Here is a 10,665-nt window from a genome sequence, read left to right as displayed (position 1 = left end):
TGGTAATAAACATCAGTCATATTTAACAGTGAAAAGGGGACATTTAGCCAGCAAGAAATGTAACTTACATCCAGGTATTTGTATTTATATGTTATGTTCTAAATGACATCTACTGCAAAATTTATTGACCAATGTTGATAAATTGTGTTTTTTAGATATTTACAGTGATAAGCCCATACACAGTTTTATATTTCTATACATACATATCCATACACATGTACATTTTATGTGACATGTTTAACTTATGGCAGCTCCTTGTGCTAAATGCTCTGTCCAGTGGCCCTAGAAAAATCCCAAATGGTTAGTTCGCTTTATACAACCAAGACTTCAAACATCATTGTTTCTCAACCAAAACTGTAGGCACCAAGCCTAAGAAGAAATGATCCGTTTCTAGGGCTGCCCTTGCCAACCCAAGCCTCAAGGTGAGGGCAAAATGCTGTCACTTCTAAACACTCAGAGGTGGTCAGTGAAAGTCCTGAGACCTGAAATGTCTGTCTGTCTTTGACCTCACTCCCTTCGTCTTCCTTGACACTCATTTCTCGCCTGGGAGCCAATATTTCTCATCCTGATTATTTAAATATGTGTCCTCTGGTAGATGGGCCAAAGGAAATCTGAGGGAATCACACAGTTTCATGGAGTCACATCAGGAGCTAGCCTATCAGAGTGTTCAATGGCCAGGGTGGGCACCCCTGGACTTTGTTGACAGAGGGGACACAGAGCTTTGTAGTTATTAGACTCTGTTGCCTTAAGGAAAAGCCATCTCCTGCAAGGGGCTTCGCTTGTTCCCTACTCTGGGTGAGAAAGCTGTGAATGGAGATTTCAAGTGCAAATTGGAAATCACTACCCCACAAGCCTCAGAGGTACATATATCAAAGTGGGTCTCTATTTGCTTGTTTTTCTTGGCCAGGTGGGAGGAGGCATGTTGGAGAGTTCAGGACATTTCCACAGCGAAGTAGGGCCCTGATTTGATACGTTGTTCACGATCCCTTTGTGAGTGATGCCATTGCAGACAACTGGGCTTGGGCGCCAGTGTTCACAGCTGCATGAAGGATGTTGCAGGGACATAATGGCCGCTGTGTGTGCTGGAGCACAAACAGTCCCACACTGGCCTGGGCCTAAGAAACAATGGGGTGACAAACAGCTTCAGTACAATGCATTCATTTCCTGTTATAACACTGGGCTACACAAGGCTCAGGAGGCAGGTTCCAACTGACCAAGAGACACTCCACTTCATGCCATCATTTTAGAGGCCTGCTGTTTGTTTAGAATAAAAGACACACATAAAGAGAAGAGAGATGGCAAGTGTTGTTTTTTTTTTTCTTTCCTTACAGAGCAAGATATAATTACAACTATTTTTTGTTATGCCCAATAAACCAGTGTGGTAAAAATACTGGAGAGGTGTTAGAAGCTATTTCGATTTTAAGTCTTTCTGACATTAAATGCTCATGATTCACTATCACTGTTAAAAATACTACTGTGAGCTTCTGGGTTTCTCTGCTTCCTAGCAAGCCAGTTGGCTCTAACTTGAACTCACCTCTCTGCCCTGTCTGAGTTTCCATCCTCACGCAGGGAGAAGCCCTTTGGGTGTTGGCTTAAGATAGTGCCCTGATAATGATAATGAGGAAAGCTCACATCTACTGACAGCTTACCATGTAGCAGGTCTAGTTCTAATTGCTTGAACCCTTGTGAGAACATTATGAAGTGCGTACCATAATTAGTTGCATTAACAGATGAGGAGACTGAGGCAGAGATTAAGCAGTTTACCAACGCTCATGACATGTTCAGGGCCTCCCATGAACCCACTTCACCAGGCAGCATTCTTCTTATGCAGGCAGCTACTCGCTCCATGTCTGTGATGAAATGGCATCACTAGCTCTTGCATTAGAGAAGCATATCTTGAGCACACATAAAGAGGGCTCCCAGGATAAGTGAGTGTTTTGAGGAAATACAAGAGAGAAAGAGGACAGAAGCTTATGTTGGTTTTTGTAGGGGATCCAGCATTCTGCTGTGTGAATCTGAGAAGAGAAAGTATTTGGAGCTGCAACCTCAATAAGAGAGCTTACTTCCATGGCTGACAGTTAATTGGATTCCAAGAGACTCTCCTTGGATCTGCTCAGAAAGCCAGGCCCTGCCCACAGAGTGCCCCTGATTGTTCAGTCTGCAGGGAATGTCACCAAGAATATATATAATATATAATATTATATATAATAACATAATATATATATATATAATTTAGAGCTGAAAGATACTTTATTTTTATTTACTTATTCTTTTTTTAAAATCCTCACCCAAGGACATGGTTAATGATTTTAGAGATAAGGGAAGGGAGGGAAAGAGGGAAAGAGAAACATCGATGTGAGAAACATTGATTGGTTGCCTCTTGCCCATGCCCTGAGTGAGCTCCAAACCTGCAATCCAGGGATGTGCCCTGACTAAGAATCAAACCTGTGATCTTTCAGTTTACGGGTCGATGCTCCAACCAACTGAACGAGACTTTAGAGATCATTCGGTCACTTCCTTATATTATCATTAAGAGGTCGAGCATCAGGGAGGTGTAGTGCCTCAGCTAATACCACTCTGGTGGCTTGAGACAGAGTCAGGAGGAAAACAGGTCTCCTCTCTCTGCCTGTATAAAAAAACACACCCAGTTAAAATCATTTGTTAAGAATTTACCAAAACTGAAGACTGTACTAATGAATGTCTTGGCAGGGATGTGAGAGGGGAGATATATGATTCCTCCTCTCTCAAGACTTAGAGTTTCCCTGGGGATACACAGGATACATAAGTTCAAGTTCCAATGGACTAATGTGGCCACTTACCTCATGAATCCAGTATGCATGGAAAAACAAAGAAACATTACCAAAGGTTAATCAGGGCAGAGTGATAGTAACACAAAAAGGGTTTCCAGAAGCACACCTTGTTCTACCTTGACGTAGATGAGTGGGGTGTGAAAAGGTAGAGAGAAAGTAAAATGCATTCTGTGGGAATAAATACCACTTGTGCCAAAGGACAAAGGGGCAATGAGTGAGAGTCATGAACAAAGGCAGAAAACTGGTGTGTTTGGATGGTCAGGACAGTATGTATCAACAAGCAGTGAGAAATGACGTCATGGAGAGAAACCAGCCTTAAAGGCATTCCTGTCATACCTTGAGGCAGCTGGCTGTCTGTCATTTGAGAATCTGAAGAATCTGCCCTGATCTGATAGCTAAGGAACAAAACCAGTTGTAGGCAAAACAATGACATTACAGGCATTGTTTCCCAGCACACATTAACAATTCAGTGACCATAATGCTGTCACTGAGCCACAAAAATCAGTTGAGATTGGTGATGGGCTTCTTACCATGTTCTTGCTGGGCTTCAGGGGTGCTGCGAATGAGACAGACTCAGAACGTGTGTTTTAGAGGTGTGTTCTGTTCTAACAGTTCCAGGAGAAAATCTGCACTCTGCATGTCATTCAAAAGTAAGGAGGCCTAGAAATTCTCAGAAGTAGTAAATAATCACTATGTTTTATAGATGTTTCAATGAGCGATGAAAACCACTGGGGACATGCTGCCTTGTCACTGATTTGAACAGAGAAACAGGCAAGCGCATACCACTCTTCCTGCTGTGCTGGGATTCAGGCAGCCTTCCTATGCCTGACCCCATTTCTAGGTGGGCTCTCCTTGTAGAGATGCATGGTTATTCTTTGGTTGTTGGACTGTTCTTACTGTGGACATTCCGGGCTACCACTTTGTAAGACCACATGAGGGGGTCAGCTTCAGATGGGACTCACCTAGAGAAGTAAGAGCAAAGAGCTCCAGAGCAGAGGGAGGAACCCCTCTGAGGTCAGCCTGGGGAAATCTTCCTCATCTGCCTTCTCCTTTGGATCAGTCAGGGACCAGGCATTTCCCTCAAGCTGTAAACTAGAACCAACAGGAAGGAGTAAGGTAGCTGGCGGGTAGGGGTGATGTGTGTGTGGGGGAGGAGGTTGAACAAGGAAAGGGTTTGGATTTTAATAAGGAAAATGTCTTTACTGAAGGACAGAATAGACAGGACATTTTTCTGTTGAGGGGGGACTGGTGGAGGGAAAAAGGGGTGTGTCTAGATTACAATAGGCCAGACCATCACATCATTTTATTTTGAGTAAACCAATTTAATTAAATAAATATTGCTTGGGTACTTAGCATATGTCTGAACCATTTGCTGTAAGTCTGGAGCACTTTATTGTTTTTCTCCTCCAAAAATGCATCTCTTACCATAATCAGATACTCAAAGTATATAAACTGATATATTTAGAAACAGGTATGTGCATTTAGTCCTTTTATTCTTTATTGTCTTCCTTTAGCTTTCCATTAACCCTGTTTTCTCCCATGGAAAGCCAAGGAGCTTAGGTTAAAGGACACGCTCTGTGGCCTGCTGTGTGTCCACCAGCAAGAACACATAGAGGGAACAGTCAGGATGCTGTGAGCCTGAAGATGTTGCCGGCAGTGGAGCAGCTGAGGCTCTTACCTCCTTTCCCCTCAATCCCCATGGCAGTTTGTAGATTGGAGGTTGTGTGCAAATTGGAGAACCTGGGTACTCCCAGTTCTGAAAACCAATCCTCTCTAGGACCTGCATGGAGAATTCTGTATGGAGAACTCCTGGTCCTAAAGGGATTATGGCAAGAGTGGAGGGAGAGGGGGGAAAAGGGAGTTTATCAGAGTAATTATGGCTTCTCCTCCAAAGAAAGAAAATGTTAACAGGGCAATTCAATTAGTCCCCGCTTAAAAGGAGCTGTAGACAGCAAGGAGCAATTGGGCCATCCACCGTGGGATAGCCTGACCCCAAATCTCTGTACCGAGAATTGATCAACTGAGTATCAGGCTAGATGGGATCTAGTTACTACTTGACTCATTGTTTCCTGGAAAGGTTTCAGACTAGAATGAGAAGGCTCGGGGCAAGTGGGAAAGGCGTGCAGTGGGAGTCAGCGCTAGTCAGTGGATGATGAAGCAGTTTTGGCCCTGCCATTGGTCAGCTGTCTGGCTTTGGTAAATAACTTTTCTGAGCCTCAGTTTTCTCATCTACATGATGGGGAAAATGCAGAGCAGGCTCTGGAGGCAGATCAATTTAAATTTTAATCACTTTTTAGCAGGTTGACCCTGAGAAACTACTTTCAACCTTCCCACGGCTGTTTCCTCTTATGTAAAATGGGGAATAATTATCTATATCAAAGAGTTTAAGTATTAAACATGATAATACAAGTTAGGTGTTTGAGACAGTGTCTAGCATATGGTGTTCAATAAATATTAGCAATGTGTATAATAGTATGGGTGGGAGGATTAGAGAAATGCATGCAAAGCACTTGACATCCTTTCTGACATACAGCGGGTGATTAATAAACATCAGATACCACGTGATTTTGAGCAACTAGTAAATAAATATTTGTTGAACAGATGCCCAAAGGAAAAATGTGTCTTTTCATCTTTGAATCTCTGGTACTTTACACTGGTATACAGTGTTGGGTACAAATAACACCCCTTTTATTATTATAAAATCTTTTATTGCAAAATCATAAGCATGTAATTCTGTAACATACCGATATCACACTGAAGCTTATCATATGACATTTTAGGTGAAATGCTCAAATTAAAACTATAAACTGTTACACCCGTATTATTACCCTACCAACCACACTCAAGCAGACATTACTCCTGCTGAACCCTGTAGAGTAAGTGTATTAGTTTCACATGGTTGCTACAACAAATTATGACTGATTTAGTGACTTAAAGTAACACAAATTTATTACATTACAGTTCTGGAACCAGAAGTCCAAAACAGCTTTCGCTAGGCTAAAATCAAGGTGTTGGCAGAGCTGCATTCCCTTTAGTGGGCAATCCATTTCCTTGCCTTTTCCAGTTCTGAGAGGCCTACTGCATTTCCCAGCCAGTCCGAGCCAGCAGTGGAATGCCTTCAAGTTTCTCAGGCTCTGAGCCCCTGCTTCTACCATTGCATCTCCTTCTCTGAGCCTGACCCTCCTGCTTTTCTCATATAAGGACCCTCATGATTACATTGAGCTCACCTGGAAAAGCCAGGATTTTCTCCCCATCTCAAGATCAAGTAATCACAGCTGCAATGTCCCTTTAACCACTTATGGCATGGGAATCTCTGGGAGCCCATTGATCTGTTGACCACAGTAAGAATGACTGAAGAGCATTTTGTCTGTATATCAGCATTTACTTCTAGAGCCGCTGCTTACCATGTGACCTTGCCCAATCTGTCTCATATTGAACAACTATGCCCTAGACCTTCTATAAATTCAAGGACATTTGATATTTCCAAATGCTAAAGGTTTTGTGGTCTTGCCTCAGAGAGGAAGGCAGCTCCTGATGGAGGCAGGCATCTCCGCCATCTTTTTCCCAAGTGATTATTGCATCTTGATGTTTACTATTGTCAATAGATTTACTTTTCTCTTATTAACTAATATTAATCATAGCTACACTATGAAGAGGACTGATTGTCTCTCCTGGCTTTCTATATGAGTAATGGAAGGCCTAGAGAGGACCCACTGGAGCCCAGAATTAAAGCTCTGTGTTGTGGATGTCAGAATTTCTTGCAGTTAGCCTTGGCTGGTGTGGCTCAGTGGATTGAGCGCCGGCCTGCTAAACCAAAGGGTTGCCAGTTCAATTCCCAATGCAGGGTATATGCCTGCGTTGCAGGCCAGGTCCCAGGTACAGGGTGCATGAGATGCAACCACACATTTTTGTTTCTCTCCCTTTCTTTCTCCCTCCCTTACCCTGTCTAAAAATAAATAAATAAAATCTTAAAAAGAAAAAAAAAAGAATTTCTTGTGTTCAGAGTTTTTGCCTCAGTATTCACTTCCTTGCCTCTGACTGGAAGAGTGGATTGTTGAAGTTATAGCTTAGAGTCTTGATGAGATCAAAATTTGCTTCTTTCCCCTCACTGTTGGCACACTTCCTTGAAGGCTGCTGTCAAAAGAGTGTTTAGTAACTCATGGCCCTAAACCAGCAGAGACACAGCACCTCTCTGGTGGTTTCTCCCAAGTGTGGAAACAATTTTCCAAGTCATTTTGGCTTTCTGATTAAAAACTGGAATTTCTTTTAAAAGTTTTAACTATAGTCAGTTCAAAGATGGTTGCCAAAATAATTTGTACTTTAAAAAAAAAAAAAGCCATCCTTTCAAGTTAGAACAGCACCACAATTATTTTAACCATAGTTTTGACTAGGGTAATTTCAACAACTAAGATTTTTGCACACTTGTGACAAAATTAAGGTTCAGGCAAATATTACTTGGCCATAGGAATATTTAGTAATTATTTTAAATATGCTGTAGATGCAAGGACTGAGATGCAGCTGAAGGGAATGCTCAGAATTGAATTACAAGAAAAATGTCAGCATTAAGTACTTACATATAACTATGTATTTGTATATTATATATAACTTTGTTGATTAATACCAAGTGCTAAGAATTTTATATATATTATCTCATTTAATCATCGCAACAATACTAGGAAGTAGGTATTGTCTCTACTTAACTAAGATGTTAAGCTGCTTGTCCATGGTTCACAGTTAGTAAGTGGGAAACCTGGACTCAAACATAGGCCTGCCTATCTCCAAAACCTGTGCTTTTAATTCCTGTTCTAGTGTTACACTCTGAAGAGCAGAGGGACAGAGTTAGTTCAGTTCCCTCATTTTAAATATGAGTTCCAGAAATGTTAAGTGATGTGTCACTAACATAGACAACGAAAGGTGATTAAAACTGTAGAGCAATTTCTAGTAAATCTGTTACCATTATATGAAGGAAACTTCTTTCTGTACTAGTTTTTGAACTTTAGGAAGCAAACTCATACTCTAAGGAAGCTCTGGGTTGCTGGGGCTGGGAAGAAAATGCTTTTGTTTGAGTAAGATAGGCTAGAATGAGGTAGATGGGAGATTGTCCTGGAGCTGAAAGGATGACCTGGCCCCTATTAGTCACAACTGTCAAGCGTGGCATTGAGCAGCAGTGGACTGTGGAGGCAGGGCACAAAGCCAGGAGCAGGCTGGGAATACTAAGAAGCCGAGGGGTGTCCTGTGGGGTGAACTCAGGTCTAGAAGGAAGGTGAGCAGACAGAGTCTCTGCAAGCCACGGCCAGGTGGCCAGAAACCAGCTGATCAGTCTGGACCCACCTCAGCCCCTGAGGCATTAGCACCCAGCAGGTCCAGTCTGGAGGCTCTGCATGTTGCTCCTGTCTGGGGGCCTGTACATGCACGTCCTGGGGTAGAGCTGGGTCATAGGTGTCAGTGTTCAAGGCCAGGTTAGATTCCTATGAGCAAGCTTGTACTAGCCCCTCCAAATGTATTTTGAGAAGTATCACACTTGAAAGATAGCTGGTTTCTTTATTCCCAGTGAGTCAAGAATCTGTGCAATTTTTATAAAAAGATTTTATTTATCTAGTTTTAGAGAGAGGGAGGGAGAAAGAAAGGGAGAGAAACATTGATGTGAGAGAAAAACATTGATAGGTAGCCTCTCATACACACCCCAACTGGGCACCCAACCTGCAACCAGGTATGTGCCCTGACTGGGAATTGAACCAGTGGCCTTTTGCTTTGCAGAACAATGCCCAAACAACTGAGCCACACTGGTCAGGGCAAATCTGTATAATTTTTTAAAACACGACTCATTATATATCTAGCATTGAGTTGGTGGTCAAGATCATTGTTTGGTTTAAGTATAGAAAGTCATTCTCAAGATATTCTCTTAATTAATAAAGGGCAACTATCTAAGATATTAAAGGGCTATATTAAATAGACATGTATTGTTAAGGGGCAATGTCTACTTTATGTTAAATAATAAATATTTGTTAAATGAATGAATTAACCTGCATGCTGTTTGGAACTCTACTGGGAGGGCTACTCAAATCCCCCAAAACTAAGAACAAATCCATAGATTAAATACTTAGTATATTTGGAAAATGGAGAAACCATCTCCCTTCCCACAAAAATGAAATTTAGACTTATGAAAGACCCTGGCAGAGGGTACCAAGTGCAGTGAGGGTAGAAACACTTTGATGAAGGTCACTTTCAGCCTTCCTGCCTCTTAGCTGCTTACAGACTGCAGTGCAGAAATGGATTTATTCAGCTGCCTAAGGTCTGTGTGTACCAGCAGTAGATTAGGAAATTAATTAAATGTCAGATTATTAAATGTTGCACGTGGGAGTATCCAAAATCAAGATTTTACTCATTGCGTTTTAACTTTGCCTTAAACACCCACACAACAGAAATGGCTCATAGTGCATTGGGTGGGCATGAGAGAAAAGCAGAGAAACTGGGAGAATATTGGAAGATGCTATGGTGTTTGTATCACATAATATTCCCTTTTTTCTAAGTTCTTTTCTCTTTATCTAAAAACTAATCACCCATGACATTTCATGAGAAGTTACATATCTCCAGGTGAGTAAGTGTAGGAGCTAATTTCAGGTCCCCAAAACTTTTAAAGAAATACAATGCACAATTCCTTCCAAATTTCAATTCTAAAAAACCCCCTGCCAGAAATCTGAGTACTTTTAAGTCCCAACCAGGTTTTGACATGAAAAATTAGATATGACTTTGAAGCAAGTAAAGAAGAAATAGAGACATCTGTTATTTTTAGGGCACTTGGAGACAGCAGAAAATTTTTATTCCTCTCTTCCCACAGTGGGAAATTTTAAAGTAAAATCAACTTAATCAACTTTTGAAATTAAAAATATTTCTGAGGAAGTAATAATGACTCATTTATTTATTAATTATTGTGATAAAAACACATAACATAATGTTGGGAAATGCCCTGCCTGGTTTCAGGGGCTGTAGCTTCACCGACAGGCAAGAGGGTCCCAAGGCTGGAGCTAATCAAGGAGGCCTCGGGAAAACAGGCCACTGAGGAGATGAAACTTGTCTCCCTGGCAGGGGCACAGCCCCTGCCTCCCTCACATTACTCTGTTTGGCCCTGTGATGGTTGGTTATTCAAAGACGGGTAAGATTCCTCACAAGAAGGGATGACCTAAGGCAGACACAGCTGGCATGGGCAGCAGACAAGGACTTGGGGGACATGGAGAAAGGGCAAAAAGGCCCATACTCCTCAGCTTGGCTTGGCCATGGCCAGAGTCCTCATTCTACCTGAAAGAAGTCTCCTTATCTCTTGGTGGCCCTGCCTCGCCCACCTGGCTCAGGCTTCAAACAATACTAAAGACAGGTACAGCCCTAAACTGGATCGGGTGGTTCCCAGGGGGAAATGAGGCCTAGAAGTAAGTTCCTTGAAGCATACTTTGTTCTTCCCTCAAAAGCTACAATGGCTCATACTGGGAAGGAGATTTACATTATTTATAGACCCTGACCTGAGGCAGATCTCTTGTGTTCCTTCAGTTGTTATCTACGATCTCTGTTTTCTGTAAACATAGCCTTTTGACATTGATTGATGAGCTTTGCACCCAGACCCCTGTGCCTATGGTTCTCAATAAAAGCCTTTGGACACAAGGACACACGGGGCCTTCTTCACTAGATGGAAGAGCCGTGTCCCCTCACCTGGCAAACAGAGAAGTGTTTGCAACGACTTGTGTTTATTCCCGCCATCTGTGGCAACCCTGGGGTGGGCTCTGCGGGATTCAGAGCTCTGCTCCCGCCTCAGCTGGCTCCAGACAGTAACCCCCAGATCCAGGAGCACCTGCACCCCGTGTTC

The sequence above is a fragment of the Pteronotus mesoamericanus genome, unplaced genomic scaffold, assembly GCF_021234165.1.
Source record: "Pteronotus mesoamericanus isolate MK-2021 breed Mesoamerican mustached bat unplaced genomic scaffold, CSHL_Meso_final contig_130, whole genome shotgun sequence".
Lineage (NCBI taxonomy): Eukaryota > Metazoa > Chordata > Mammalia > Chiroptera > Mormoopidae > Pteronotus > Pteronotus mesoamericanus.
This window is presented reverse-complemented; position numbering follows the sequence as displayed.